Genomic DNA, 13,958 nt, shown 5'->3' on the forward strand with positions numbered 1-13,958 from the left:
ACTAGGGAGCTGGGTCAGAAATCTTTGTCTGGTGGTTCACATTAGCTTGCCAAAGATGTACGGAGTTGATTGAAACATCCTGAGAGATGTCTGCTCAGACATACGTCACAAAGTAAATGAGAGGAAATATAATTCCAGGCAGAAGATTCACTAGCAGTAACTTCCAGGATTGAATTATCACTTGGGACATAACATAGACAAAAATTTTTTTGGGGGAAGAGGGAGGTAAAAGCTCAACAATCTGATGGTTCCTGCAGGAGGCCTGTCTTCGTTTATGTAATGCTTGGATTCACAACAAGGTCTTTGTGTTGTTGATAGAGATTTTTCCAGTCTGCCACCTTTGCGAGAGAGAATGGGTGGGGATGATGTCTCCAGGGCCTTTCCTTTACAAAGGAGATTTCCTGGGAAGTGATTTGGTTGGGTTTGTGTTCTTACCTCTCATAGCTCAACTTCTTACCTTCAGTACTGTTTGTGTACACTGCTGATGACCTGGTGTTGGTTCAGTGGCTCTCTAGAGAGAGAGGGCTCGAAGAGCAGCTTGCCCTGCAGATTTTCTCATTGTTGTTGCCATATGCTGATAATATAATTTAACAAATGTGCTTCAGGTGAGCCTGAGGATGAAGAGAATAGATGTAAGACAGCAAACTTTCTACTGGAGTATGGCAGCTTCTTACTCAATTGGCTGTGAGAGATGTCCCTTTCATCATTTATAAAAATGCTTGTTTGTGAAACTTCCCATGGCTTAAAAAACAAACAAACAAGCAAACTTTGGAAAGCCTCACATAACTTCTCAGAGAACTACCAAAACTCCTTGTTCTATATGACTATTTGAGATTCCTGTCACTTCCCTGTGCTGTGTTGCATGTGGAAGAAAGGAGGGTTCTGGAAAACATGAGATGCCTCAGAAGCAGGCCTACGTAACCACAGTGCAAACTAATAAGTAATTGGCAGATGGCAGAGAAGCAGCTGAGTAAAACTGACTGGAGCATGGCTGCTCCCTTGCATTCAGTTTCAAGACTTTGAAGCAAAATCCGAGACTGTTTGGAAGGTTTACAGTTTTACTTCATGGTGACTTTTTACTTAGAACAGGAGTTGACCTTGGTGGGAAACCTGAGTTTGAAGAAGTCAAAATTTGAGAACTTTTCTGTTGTGTTCAGGGGAGGATTTTCATCCGGGAGCAACACTAAACCTGTTGATTGGCAAGCCACATGTTGAATTGTGCATTCTTCTGCCTGGCGTGTTTGTTGACAGCACATCCAGTTGCCTTTCAGAAAGTGTACGTTATTTACATTTTGTTTAAAAAAAAAAAAAAAAAAGAAGGCTAAGTCAACCATGAAACTGCTTACTCCCCTTCTCTGCTTTCCCTTCTCCTATGGGTATCGGATGGAAGAAGTGTTCATGTCAACAGTTAATGTGTATGTGTCTTTTGCTTAATTCTTCTTTGGAAAAAGACGAGGCAAAAGATCAGAACGTGATCTGAATCCATGCCTATGGCAGTGACCTGTGAGGATCTGGCCAAAATGCTGGCATATAAGAATTTTAACCTATGTTCTGGCCAGTTTGGAAATGTTTTAGATATCAGAAACATTATAAAATGAGATGAGTTTCCAGGTCTACTTCTCTCACTTGGGCACATGTATTTGTGTGGGGGATGTTTCTGTGAATCAGACAAGTGGGTATATGCATTCGAGAGATGTGGAGTCTGAATGTAAGCTGCTAAAATTTTGGTGAAGTGCACTTATGTGTAAATCCTGCAGTTTATTTTCTTTGGATAGATGGGATATAGTAATTTATTTGTTACTCTGCTTTGTTTTATCTACCAAACAGAGTACATTACATATGGGATCAGTAGCTTCTTGTTCTTGACCTTGCTGGGTAGTCTGAGTTGCAAAAGAAGGAATAATTGTGTGTCCTTCTTGATGGTTCTCTTTCCTACTTTCCTTGTACTTAGACTTTATTGCTTTTTTATTATTTCTTCAAGCCACAGTACTAGCAAACATGACTATATTTAAATGTTCTTCTCTTGAAAGAATCTAAATGAAAATAAATGGCTTCTGTCTTTTTTTTCTTTCCTAAGAAATTCTGTGTGTATGATGCCTCATCTGATGTGTTACAGTGTCATCGATAACTGCGTATTTGCAGGATCCCATCCACAGTAATGAAGGTTGTGAGTCAGTTGACATCTCTTGCTTATTTATGTGGAAGAAAGAAGAAGGGAGATTGCAGGTTATGCTTGTTTATTTAAGCAAAATATATTTTATGTGCAAGATGCAATGCCATTTCGATGATGATATTAAGGCCTAAAGAAATTGTCATTGCCCTACGCCTCTTTCTCTATTTATTCTAGTGTTTGTTTATCTCTTTCCTCTTCCAGCAAAGTTTTGTATTTCAGTGCCAGCTGCTAGTACTTCTTTTGCTTTTTCCAGGTACAGCAGTTTTCAAACTATATTTTGTGATTCAAATGCGAGTACTATAGGTTATTTAAATGTTAAATACTGGCAGTGATTTAATAACCACAACTGAGAGTGAACACTGCTGAAAACTTAATGATAAAATATGGTGGCAAGACCACTGACAGGGCCTTGTAATGGTCATTATCAATAATTCTGATTAAGAACTGGAATTGGGTTCTCCTGAGCTAGTTACTTCATCTGAATTAAGTTTCTCTGTAGGATCCAGATGTTCATTTTTTTCAGTCTTGAGAAATAGAAGCAAAGTTACTAGCTTTAGAAGCTGTTCAGTGTTGTGCAAGCCCAGGAAAACCAGTGGCTTACATAGATATATATGTATATATATTTTTTCCTGCTGACATGCTCTGTAGGGCTTTTCTCTGTACATGAACTTCTGTGTCTGATAATACTCTATGCAAGATGATGTACTTCCATACATACACGCTTGAGGAGTTTTCCTCTTTCTGTTACAGTAAAATGAAATTCTTGTTACTGGTGGACTTTTAATTGTGCAGAATCATGGTCAGTACTAATTTTACCTTAATGGATTGTTTGTCTTCCTTTTCCTCCACTGGAACTGTTTCACTGGATCTGTGGCAAACTGATCCTGAAACCATACCTGAGGCTGGCTTCATGCTGTTCTTGAACTTGTTTTCTGACTACAGTTTTGAAAATGTAACAGTCTCAGGAAATTTGTTTGAGGTCGCTTGCTGTTATTAGTTAGGTCAGAGATGCCCTTCAGCTTTGAAATCTGGAAGGCTTTCTGTTATCCTAAGGATGTTGCAAGAAGCAGTGTTGAGACTAAGAGACGTATTTTGGTTCATATTATTTTCTTAAGCTAATTCCCTCTCAGCAAAAGCATTTTTCCTCACTGTTTTGTTAGGCAGTTAGAGAGAACAGTTAGAAGAATATATTGAAGCTGATGTAGTGTTTAGTCAGTATTCCCTTGTTTTTAATCTCCATCTCTTTATTAACATACAGTGATTTTTCCTGACAGAGAAACAAGATTTTTCACATTATTTTTGATAACTGTTTTTTTTTGTTTGTTTGTTTTGTCAGAAGACTAGTTCCCTTCCCCCAACATGGGGCTGGTGTGTTAACTTCTGTATCATTTGGAATTAACAGTTGTCTTCCTGTAACAGTTTCTGGCTTCATTTCACTTTAATTCATCCGGTACTGTGACCAAAACTGCATTATAGTCCAAAGACAGCATCGGTAGCTCTTAGTTAAGTCTTAAGGCATATTTATGCTTCTTGGATTTCTTCTGTGTTTATTTTTCCCCCTCTGTTTTGTGCCTGATTTTGTTTAAGGCTTAGTCTCAGAGTGTAATTATCAGTGTTCACCATTTATCTTTCTTCTTGTTGGTCTTGTTCTTAGACTGGAACGGTTTCCTTGTCCGTGGTGACAGGGCTGCTACTGAAGTGCTTGCCAGTTGTAGAGGCAGCTGCAGGCAGCACGGGAGCACAGCCAGAGGTGGGACCACGCATCCCAAACACAGCAGGCGGAGAGAGCAGGGGAGCACCTGCGGGTTGCCTGTGGCCGTGGGGCAGTGGCAGAAGTGATGGTGGCTTCCATTTATTTATTAGCTTTCTAGACACACTTATCAAATGATCTCCAACCTGCACTGCTTTGCTGATGCCAATTACTGATGCAGTTTTACAGTTACAATAGTAATCTATACTTGTTCAAAAAAAAAAAAAAAAAGCTTATCCATGCAAAGCATGATGCCTCTTTGATTCATCAAATTAATCATTCTTAGTTTCTTTAGATATGCAAAATGTCTCATGATTGCAGGTTTGCTCTGTCTGGAGGAAAAAAAAAAGTCTCTATATACATATATAAAAAGAAATTACCAGTTAGAAACAGGGTGTTACAGACTTCTCATGCTGACCTTGGAGATGCACAGAATTCCAGAAACCAGAGAAGAACATCTGGAGAAGTACTTGAGAGGCTTTATTTATTTATTTATTAGTGCAGCATGGCTCAGTTAAATGTGAGGCATCTGGCCATTGTCAAGTAGTGATAGAAGCTCAGAGAAGATGAAGGGATATGCTCAATTTGCTTGCTCTTTGAAAGGTATACTGTAACACTTCAGACTTTTTCTGTTCAACTCAGTAAGAAAATGATATTTTTGTCTTTGAAACCAAAGTTTGAAGTAAGCAAGCAGTTACAAATTAGACTAAGTACGTGTATTTCTTATATCTCAAGAACAGTTACTTTGAGTGTTGTGGAGAGAATACTTAATCATGCATTATATTTGGACATAAGATAATGTTCAAGCTTATTTGAACCCAAAGTGTTCAAATGATACTTAGCAAAATACTGTATCAAAAGTAAAAATCTAAGTTACTGTTAAGAAAAATGATTCTTGTATATTTGAACACCCTTGCTGGGGAAACTCTTTTTCTGAAAGTTGTTTTCTGCATTAATATCAGCAATGTTCTAATTGAGATACTGGTAGGTTTAGTGTAAATACTAATATTATTTAAGTCTTCCATAAGTGTGGTGGGAATAACGTGGATTTTTACAGTTGAAGTGATCTTTCATTTTGGTGTTACCAGTCAAGCTTCAGGCAGGACACCTATTTGAATCTATGCTTATAGAACCTGGCAGAGCTCATGAGTATGTTTAATACTCACGGATAAGTTGGTGAGTCCAAGGAGGGATTTCAAGAGGTTGCTAGGGTTCAGTGATGATGTAAGACTTTGGAGCAGATGTTCTGCTGTGAGTGAGTCCTCATTGTGGAAAATTGTGTGAATCCTGTTTATTTTATTGTCAGAGTTTGGAAGAATGCCATGACTATCTTCCTTGCTGACTTTTGTGAAGCTTCCTTGCTTCCTTGCTGACTCTTGTGAAAAATGCAGAGAGGAGGCCTCTTGGAGGGAAAGGCAAAATCTGATTTTCTTTTTCTTTTGCCAAAGAACGTAAATGGAATTAGAGTTATTTAGTGGGAAACTATTAATTATAGTCAGAGTGTGTTTCTTAGCTTTCTTCAAAATTTAAAACATGGATAGCCAATCAGTGATACAGGCAGGAATTAGATTGAACTTCAGAGAGTTGCAACCCCCCTGTTTAACTCCAGGACCATACTACGTGTGCTCATGGTCCATTGGCGTATCAGTAATGCCATGAACCATTCCTAGGGAAAGTAACATCGACAATAAATCCCGCAGGCATCCATTGCAGACTTTAATTGGGTACAAGATAAAACCCAGACCAGGGAAAAGAAGTGACTCTGTCTCTAAGACCAGTCAACACTGTTTCCTAAAAATGATTATGTTGGGTACCAACCAGGTAGAGAGCAGCTTTTCAGAAAAAGCCCTGGGGGTCCTGTTGGACACCAATCTGAATATGAGCCATCAATGTGCCTTTGCTGTAAAGGTGTCTAATGATATCCTGGGCTGCAGCAGGATGACAGTTGCCAGCAGGTGAAGGGAGGTGACTCTTCCCCTTTATTCAGCCCTAGTGAGGCCACACCTGGAATGCTGGGTCCATTTCTGGGCTCTCCAGTACATGGGCAAGGACCTACTGGAGAGAGTCCAGCAAAGGAACACAAAGATGGTTGAAGTAGTGGAGCATTCGTCCTGTAAGAAAAGGACAAGAGAGCTGGGACTGCTTAGCATGCAGAAGAGAGAGGTCAGGGAGGATCTTAACGTATATAAATACCTGAAGGAAGGGTACAAAGAAGATGGAGCCAGGCTGTTTTTGGTGGCGCTTAGTGACGGGGCAAGAGACGATGGGCACAAACTGAAACACAGGGGGTGCTGTCTGAACATCAGGAAACATCTTATTGTGAGGGTGGCAGAGCACTGGCACAAGTTGCCCAGAGATGTCTTGGAGTCTCCATCCTTGGAGCAGCAGGAGATTGGAAGGCACTCCAGAGGTCCCTTCCAACCTCAACCATTCTGTGATTCATGCACTTTATTGCAAGCTTCTTTCTGCAATCTGTTTGAAGCTTTTTGCGTCACTTGTATCACAAGCAATTGACTTTTAGTTATGTTGTATATAAACACCAATGATATTTTAAATGTTTTTGTGAGGAGAGGTGATCTGCTTCAGATGTAATTCCATACAGTGCATTGCAAGCTTTTGTGGTCCAAGTTCTATAAAGAATGTCAGAGGTACTGTTTCAAAGCTCTTGTTTATGAAAGCTTAAAAGAAATCCAGATGTGAAGGTTCTGCATTTGTAATGAAAAGCTTTTCTTTAGAAGCCCGTTCCTATCCATCGCTCATCTGTCTAAAGTACCTTTGGAAAAATCCCATTTCTTTCCTTCCCCAAGCCTCTAACACTTGATACTCTAGAGTAAACAACACAGAGCTTTGTCAAATAAGGGGAATTCTACACCATATCTTGATTTTTCTCTTTTTAAAGGACACTTTTAAAACTGGGGGAAGGACAGTGCTAAAGGAAAGCAAACAACTTTCTTTATGTCATGATCAGTAGTGGTTTTAGGCAGTATGGAGGAGGGGGGAGATACTGATGTTAGTTTGTGTTTTTTCCTCTGTAAACCTAAAGGAAGGGGGAATATCCCATTACGTTTATTACTTACTGCATGTGTTTGTTTTCCTCAGTTTTCTAATTTAGTTGCTCTTCAGACATGTTTCATCCTCTTCACAAATGCACATAGTGTGGAGCTCTAAGAAGTGAGTCTGGACTGGTTGAAACCTCTAAATTCTTGATCTGAAGCGTGGTCATAACACGCTTCCTGTGGTGAATGTCTCTGTTTATAGGCTTGCTCCTGAATGTTTCTGGTGTTGGAACTGGCATTAGTATTAAGAAATATCATATGGAAAATAGTCATGGAAATAGAATGTGACCAGAATTTCTCATTACATCTTACTGGATGTCAGAAGGTCTCCTAGTTGTCATTCCTGGCTTTAGTGCTTGAGGGTCTTACCCCTGATTTATAGGAAGGAGTCTGAGAGCTGTTGATGATAATGGGGTTGTATTCCTAATGGGAAGGGTAATATTGTACCTATAATTTATTTGTTGTTGTTGTTTAGGCATAAAGCTGCCACCAACAAAGCACAGCTGAATGACTTGCATTTTTGAATGTGTGGCATACCTGTATTTCAGTTTTCTGTCTGGGATGGGCATGTGATCACATACATAACTTAAGGTGTAAACAGCTTCATATTACCTTTCTTTCATTTGTCTGGAATTGCTCCTTTACGTGCTCTTGTTGTGGAGCACCTTCCATTCTGTAATGGCAGGACAGCTTACATCCTGCAAACTTGTTCATGAAGCTCTGTCTTGATCACCAAACTTTTTCAATAGAAGAGTTCAAAAGATTGTGCTCATTATGCTAAAAATTAAAAATAAAATAAAAATGGCACCCCTAGGCTCCTGCATGATCAAACTTGGGTAAGTTTTAAAACCGGGCCATGATTAATTGTACAGTAAAACAGAATTATTAATTTATGTTTTTAAGAGAAGGGACTAAATTATGTTCACCCTATCTGTACAGTTTTGGAAAAGAGAAATATGCATTAATAAACAACATGACTGTAATTAATTAATGATCCCCTGGAGAGGGTTTGCTCCCAGAGTAGCTAATTACTGTGTAAAATACTAAAAACTTAATCCCAAAGCACATTGTGAAAAATCAGCCATGGGTTAGTGAATTGTGGTGATGGAAACAGATTGTTTTTTTTGTCTTAATGGCTAAAGTTAACAACTGAGACAAATGATGAAATGCAAAACAAAACTCCAGTGTTTAGGTGCATTTTGGCATTCCTAATTAATGAGCTTTTAGCTGTGACACTAAAAATAGCATAAATATCTTAGTAGAATTAGTGTGAGCTATCAGAGAATCACAGAATTATCTAGGTTGGAAGAGACCTCAAGATCATTGAGTCCAACCTCTGACCTAACACTAACAAGTCCTCCACTAAACCATATCGCTAAGTTCAATATCTAAACATCTTTTAAAGACCTCCAGGGATGGTGACTCAACCACTTCCCTGGGCAGCTCATTCCAATGCCTCACAACCTTCTCAGTAAAGAAGTTCTTCCTAATATCCAACCTAAAACTCCCCTGGCGCAACTTTAGCCCGTTACCCCTCATCCTGTCACCAGGCACATGGGAGAACAGACCAACCTCCACCTCACTACAGCCTCCTTTAAGGTATCTGTAGAGAGTGATAAGGTCGCCCCTGAGCCTCCTTTTCTCCAGGCTGAACAAGCCCAGCTCCCTCAGCCGCTCCTCGTAGGACTTGTTCTCCAGGCCCGTCACCAGCTTCGTCGCCCTTCTCTGCACCTGCTCAAGCACCTCGATGTCCTTCTTGTAGCGAGGGGCCCAAAACTGAACACAGTACTCGAGGTGCGGCCTCACCAGAGCTGAGTACAGGGGGACGATCACTTCCCTAGACCTGCTGGTCACACTGTTTCTTACGCAAGCCAGGATGCTGTTGGCCTTCTTGGCTGCCTGAGCACACTGCTGGCTCATATTCAGCTGACTATCAACCAATACTCCCAGGTCCTTCTCTGCCTGGCAGATTATATAAACCTACCTTTTTTATTACTTGTGGAAGATCTAGACAGGTCCTAAATGTTAGAGTCCTCAGCTTCATCATTCCTTACTTTTTCTGTTATCTGTCTTCAATATTCTGCTGGTTGTGTTAGTTTTCTCCTTTTTCAGAGAGAATTTAACTTGTTTTATTTTTTATTTTTTGAAATTGTTTGCAAAAATGAATTTCAGAAGCTTACTGTCCTATTAACCTAGATGGTTCCATCAATTTAGGTACCTTTTAATGAACATGTCATTGTGTGTTTCTCAGTTGGCAACTGAGGTAGATTTTGCAACTGGCTTCCTAAATTCTTAGTACATTTTTGCAAAGAATTAAATTCAGTCTGCTTTGTGCCTCAAGAGCTTCAGTGATTTCCAGGGAAATACGTGAATATATCAAAAACTTGAGCAGTTGTAGAATCAAAGCCTTGATTTGTAAAATGGTACTTAGTAAGAAACACAGGCACAAGGTAGTAATTTTTTCTGTTGAAAACAATGGTTATTGCTCAGATAAATGTTAGCAGCATTGATTGATTGCTGACAAGAGGTGTAGAAGTGATTAACATGACAATGTACAAATCATGCCATAAATATTTTTGTCCCTTGCAACTGCAACAGGCATATAAACTTGACTTTCAGGTATTTTGTAATGTACTTTATGAAAGAAACACTTTCTTTTTCCTTTGGAGAGAAAGTTAGAATTATTTCATACTTAAGTTTTCCTTGTGAAGTCTCTATAATTCTACTTCAGCCTAGCTGATGAATCTTTTGCACAGTTTAAGTGAAGCTTTGATGCATGCGTAGATACCTCCCCTTCTTCTTTACCTTTCTTGCTCCTAAATCTTATTGTGTGGCTTTACTATGAACAAATGAACTGTTTCCTAGGCTTCTTTTCATTAAATGAGTTTTCTCACTCTGTAGCCTATTTATGTTATATATGTTACATACATATATCACTCTCTCTCGGTAGACTAATAAATAAACTGCAGTGAGAAATGTGTAATAAACTATATACATTATATAATTTATATTTTGTATATTATATAATATATAACATATATTATGAAATAACCTGTTATAAATAAGTATGTTTAAGAGGTAACTAAGGACATCAGAAATATTTATAGCGGGACTTTCAATCTTTATAGGTAATGATTTAGAAACACTCAGTTCTCAAATATAAGTGAAAAATGGTCATAGGTTCTAAGCCTATTCAAACTATTTTTTTTTCTGGGGAAGAATGCTTGTACAAAAGAAATTAATAGTTGTCTGTAAAACAATGTATTCAAACTACAGATTTCCGTGTTTGGCAGGTTGGGTCTTGATTTGGGCATTTCATCCTGCCTTTATCTGTTATACATATTCTGTATAAACTTTACCATCTGTATGCTTGATGTAAATCACTTCCCTCACATTGACTGGAAGGATATGGGAGGAGAAGCTGGCAGTTACATTGGTGGTGTATTCTCAGCTTTTATAGATAGGAGGCATGCTGCCCAGCTCCTTCTCTGTTTCCACCTTGAGGCTCTGAAGGAGTTGGGGAGGTGACAGCAGAGGGAGTCATAAGTGTTTTTCTTTCGCATACCTATAGAGAAGGGGTCACCATTTTATTCTTTGCTCTCATTGTCTCTGGTACTCTCAGGTGCCTTTGGGAGTTCCTCTTGGAAAGGCTTGGCTAGGGCTGGAGAAAGTTAGAACAGTTACAGGGATATGGAACAGCTGTGTTGTAAGGAGAAACTGAGTAGATTGGGATTGTTAAGTCTGGAAAAGACCACCAAGGGTGAATATGACAGATATGCAAAATTATGAATGATGTAGATGAGGTGATTAAAAATAAATTGAAAAGACGAAAGTTTTCTGTGGAGAGCTTAATTGAATTGATCTCATCACCTTGTGTTGCTGTTTCTGACTTCCCACAGTAAAGGTGCTCCGGGGCCTGTTCTGGAGGTAAAAGCCTTTGCAGGGCTCTTGGTGTGTGTGGGATTTTTCCCAAGATTTGAGAGAGCAAAAAGCATGTCTGGGCAGCCGAGCAGATGTTGGAGGAGGGGACAAATGAAAACCATCTGGAGGTGACTCTCACTGGAAGGGTATGTGCTCCCTCAACAGAAACCACAGAGCTTATCTATTGAGTGTCAGAGAAAGCAGGCTGGGCAGAGCAGTTTGATCCAGTATTGGCTTTCTTACCTTTGGTTTTACTGCTCAGAGCTAGGGACGTTTTAAAAATCGCAATGGTCTGGTAATGTTTCTTGGGGCTAATATTGTTAAACAATACTACTACTTCTGGCAAAACTCCAGGCATAGTCATAGCTTTACATCGGTTAATCTTTTGCAGTTCATGATTTATCTTTATCAGATGCCTGGCATAAGTGAAGAGAACTTTTTTCTTTTTTTTTTTCCCTGAAATGAGTTGTCTCCTGAAAGTCTACCTAATCTGTAGAGCTGCTGGCAAAACTGATGCAGTATAACCTGGAGCCAAGAAAGAAGAATGAAGAGAAGAACAGTAAAGAAAAGTGGGAGCATAGTGAAGGCATCTACATGTTTTCAAGGGAGAGGAAGATGTCTCATCACTTAAATAAGACTCAAAATGTGATTTTATTCTCTCCAAGTTTTGTGAACTTAACATGAAACACTACTTAGCATAATAAAACACTTGTTTACCATTAGACTTTTCTCTGCTTTCTTAATAATTCTTAAGACTTCAAAATAAGTTATATCTAAACCGTTTTCCTCCAGCTCCTGTTAACATCTAGTGTTTTAGTTCCATTCTTGGAAGGTATAGTTTTACCGTATGGCTTGTATTCCTGTGCATTATTTTCAAATAGGACCACAGGGACTTGCTTTAATTTGTTTGTATTCTGTTTCCTTCAAGCTTGGATATGTCTGTAGGCATTTTTCTTGTATGCATGTGTATATGCATGTGTCCTTTTTATTTATATTTTATTGCTTAATATCAGGTTAAGAGTTGTGAGTAAAGATTCCCTTGCTGTATAAGCATAGTAAATCTAACTCTTTTAGCTGGGAAATAAACACTTTGAAGGACGGATAAAGTAGTGAGATTTCTGATGCTTTTTTGTTCATAATGGGATCAAACCCCTCACTTCTGCTTTTCTCAAAGAAGGTCCATCCCACTGGATGGTTGTGTTTCAGCCTGCGTATCTTACAGCCCAGCTGAATTTTGTGATCACCAGATAATTTTCTGTCTTGAGGAGATGAGAAAGAAAATCTTTTCTATAAGAAAGCTTATCTGAAACAATTTTTTTAGGGGGAGGTTTTTTTTTTTTCTTCCTTTTTTTTTTTTTTTTTGGCCAGCCTAATTTTCTGTAATGTGCAGTTTATTTGAGAATTAACAATGCTTCATATTTAACAAAGATCATATATAAGTTTTGACCTCTTTCTTACAGTCATGCTTGTCATCTGTATTTCAGAGTTGTTTATCTTATGTTCAAGTATCTTGCTTGTAGCTCTTATAGTAATAAATTACAGACTGTTGTATATGTCAAACAATTTAGTTTTTGTACTATATATGACTACTTTTGTGGAGTCACTTTCATTTCCCATTCTCTCTTCATGTTGGTGCTTATGCTTTAGAGTACTACTTGTCTCAACTTAGCATTTTTTTTTTTTCCTAAAGGAACTTTTAGTTCTTTATTTTTGCTCTGTCATGTTGGAGTTTTTGCAGTGTTGGTGCTGTTTGCGTAGCTATTGTTAGGCGTCTGTTAGCTCTGCCATTGCTATTCAGGATTTGCATGAGCATGCAATAAAATAGCTTTGTATAGGAAAGTGGCATACAAAAATTTAAACTGAAAGATAATCGGAGAATTTATGCTGGAAGGGACCTCAGAAGGGGTGAGAGGGGTAAGGTCTTGATGCTGTGCAAGCACTGCTAAAACACTGGTGTGTTATCAACGCTCTTTTGGTCACAGATAAGAAAAAGATAGACTCCATCTCAGCCAGACCCAGTGCACCTTTAGCTTGTGTTCCAGGTGACAACTGTAACAAACAGCAACAGGTACGGCAGTGCTTAAATGCTTTGGAAAGGCATTAACCCAGGCAACACAGGACTCTAAGGCTGGAGCTCCTGCTCTAAGGACACTGCTTTAAATGTGATTTCCCAGAAAGAGTTGGCTAACAGGTTTTATGAAGGAAACTTTTTTTGGGGGGGCTGTTAAATGAATCATGATACCACATGGTGCTAACTGACTGGTGACACTTGAGAACTTCTGCTAATAACTGCTGTTACTTGAAATCTTTTATATAAATTTTAAAAAGAAAAGTATGTTATGTTAAAAACTTCATGGTGGGCATGCATGTGACTTTTTATAAACTGATCACACTACTTCTATAGTGAGTGTTACAGTGTGCCTTGAAGACGTTGGACTTTCTCTTTGTCCACCTTTCTTTGTTGGCATGAGTGCTATGCGGTGACTTACTCTAAAGCTTTGGGGGTTTCCTTGCTGGAAGGGGCAGGCCTGGAGTTCTGGACAAAAGGTCTCAGACCTCTGAGAAAGTGAGGAAACAGCATTCTAGTTCCCTTTCATTTGTCTAGCAAAGCCACATTGTCAAGGATGTCTGTAGTTGTTTACAGATCAAAAGAGAAACAGTTGACCCATTCATGCCTTCTAGCATAATGGTATCTCGTATCTCTACTCTCGTATCTCCCTGTTTTCCCAGTAGATTTTAATGTGCTGAATGGCTTGTATTCAAGAGAAAATAATTAGGGAACATCAAGTCTTACACACAGTTGTTGATAAAGACTGTGGTAAAGGGAAAAATGAAAATATACTCTGACAAATGTCTGTCAAAGACATAGAAGAAAGGAAGAAGGGTGACTGGAAGTGAGTATATCTCTTCTTTTATCAGTGCAAATGTTGGGGTGTGGGTGATGAAGGGAGAACTCCATCCATTTTTAACTGGAATGGAAAAGTCATTGTTACTGGTATCTAAGGAGGTGCTCTCAGCTGGGCAGGCTTTTGATACTGTCATTTTCCCAGGCATGGAG

The sequence above is a fragment of the Netta rufina genome, assembly GCF_964035555.1.
Source record: "Netta rufina genome assembly, chromosome: 2".
Lineage (NCBI taxonomy): Eukaryota > Metazoa > Chordata > Aves > Anseriformes > Anatidae > Netta > Netta rufina.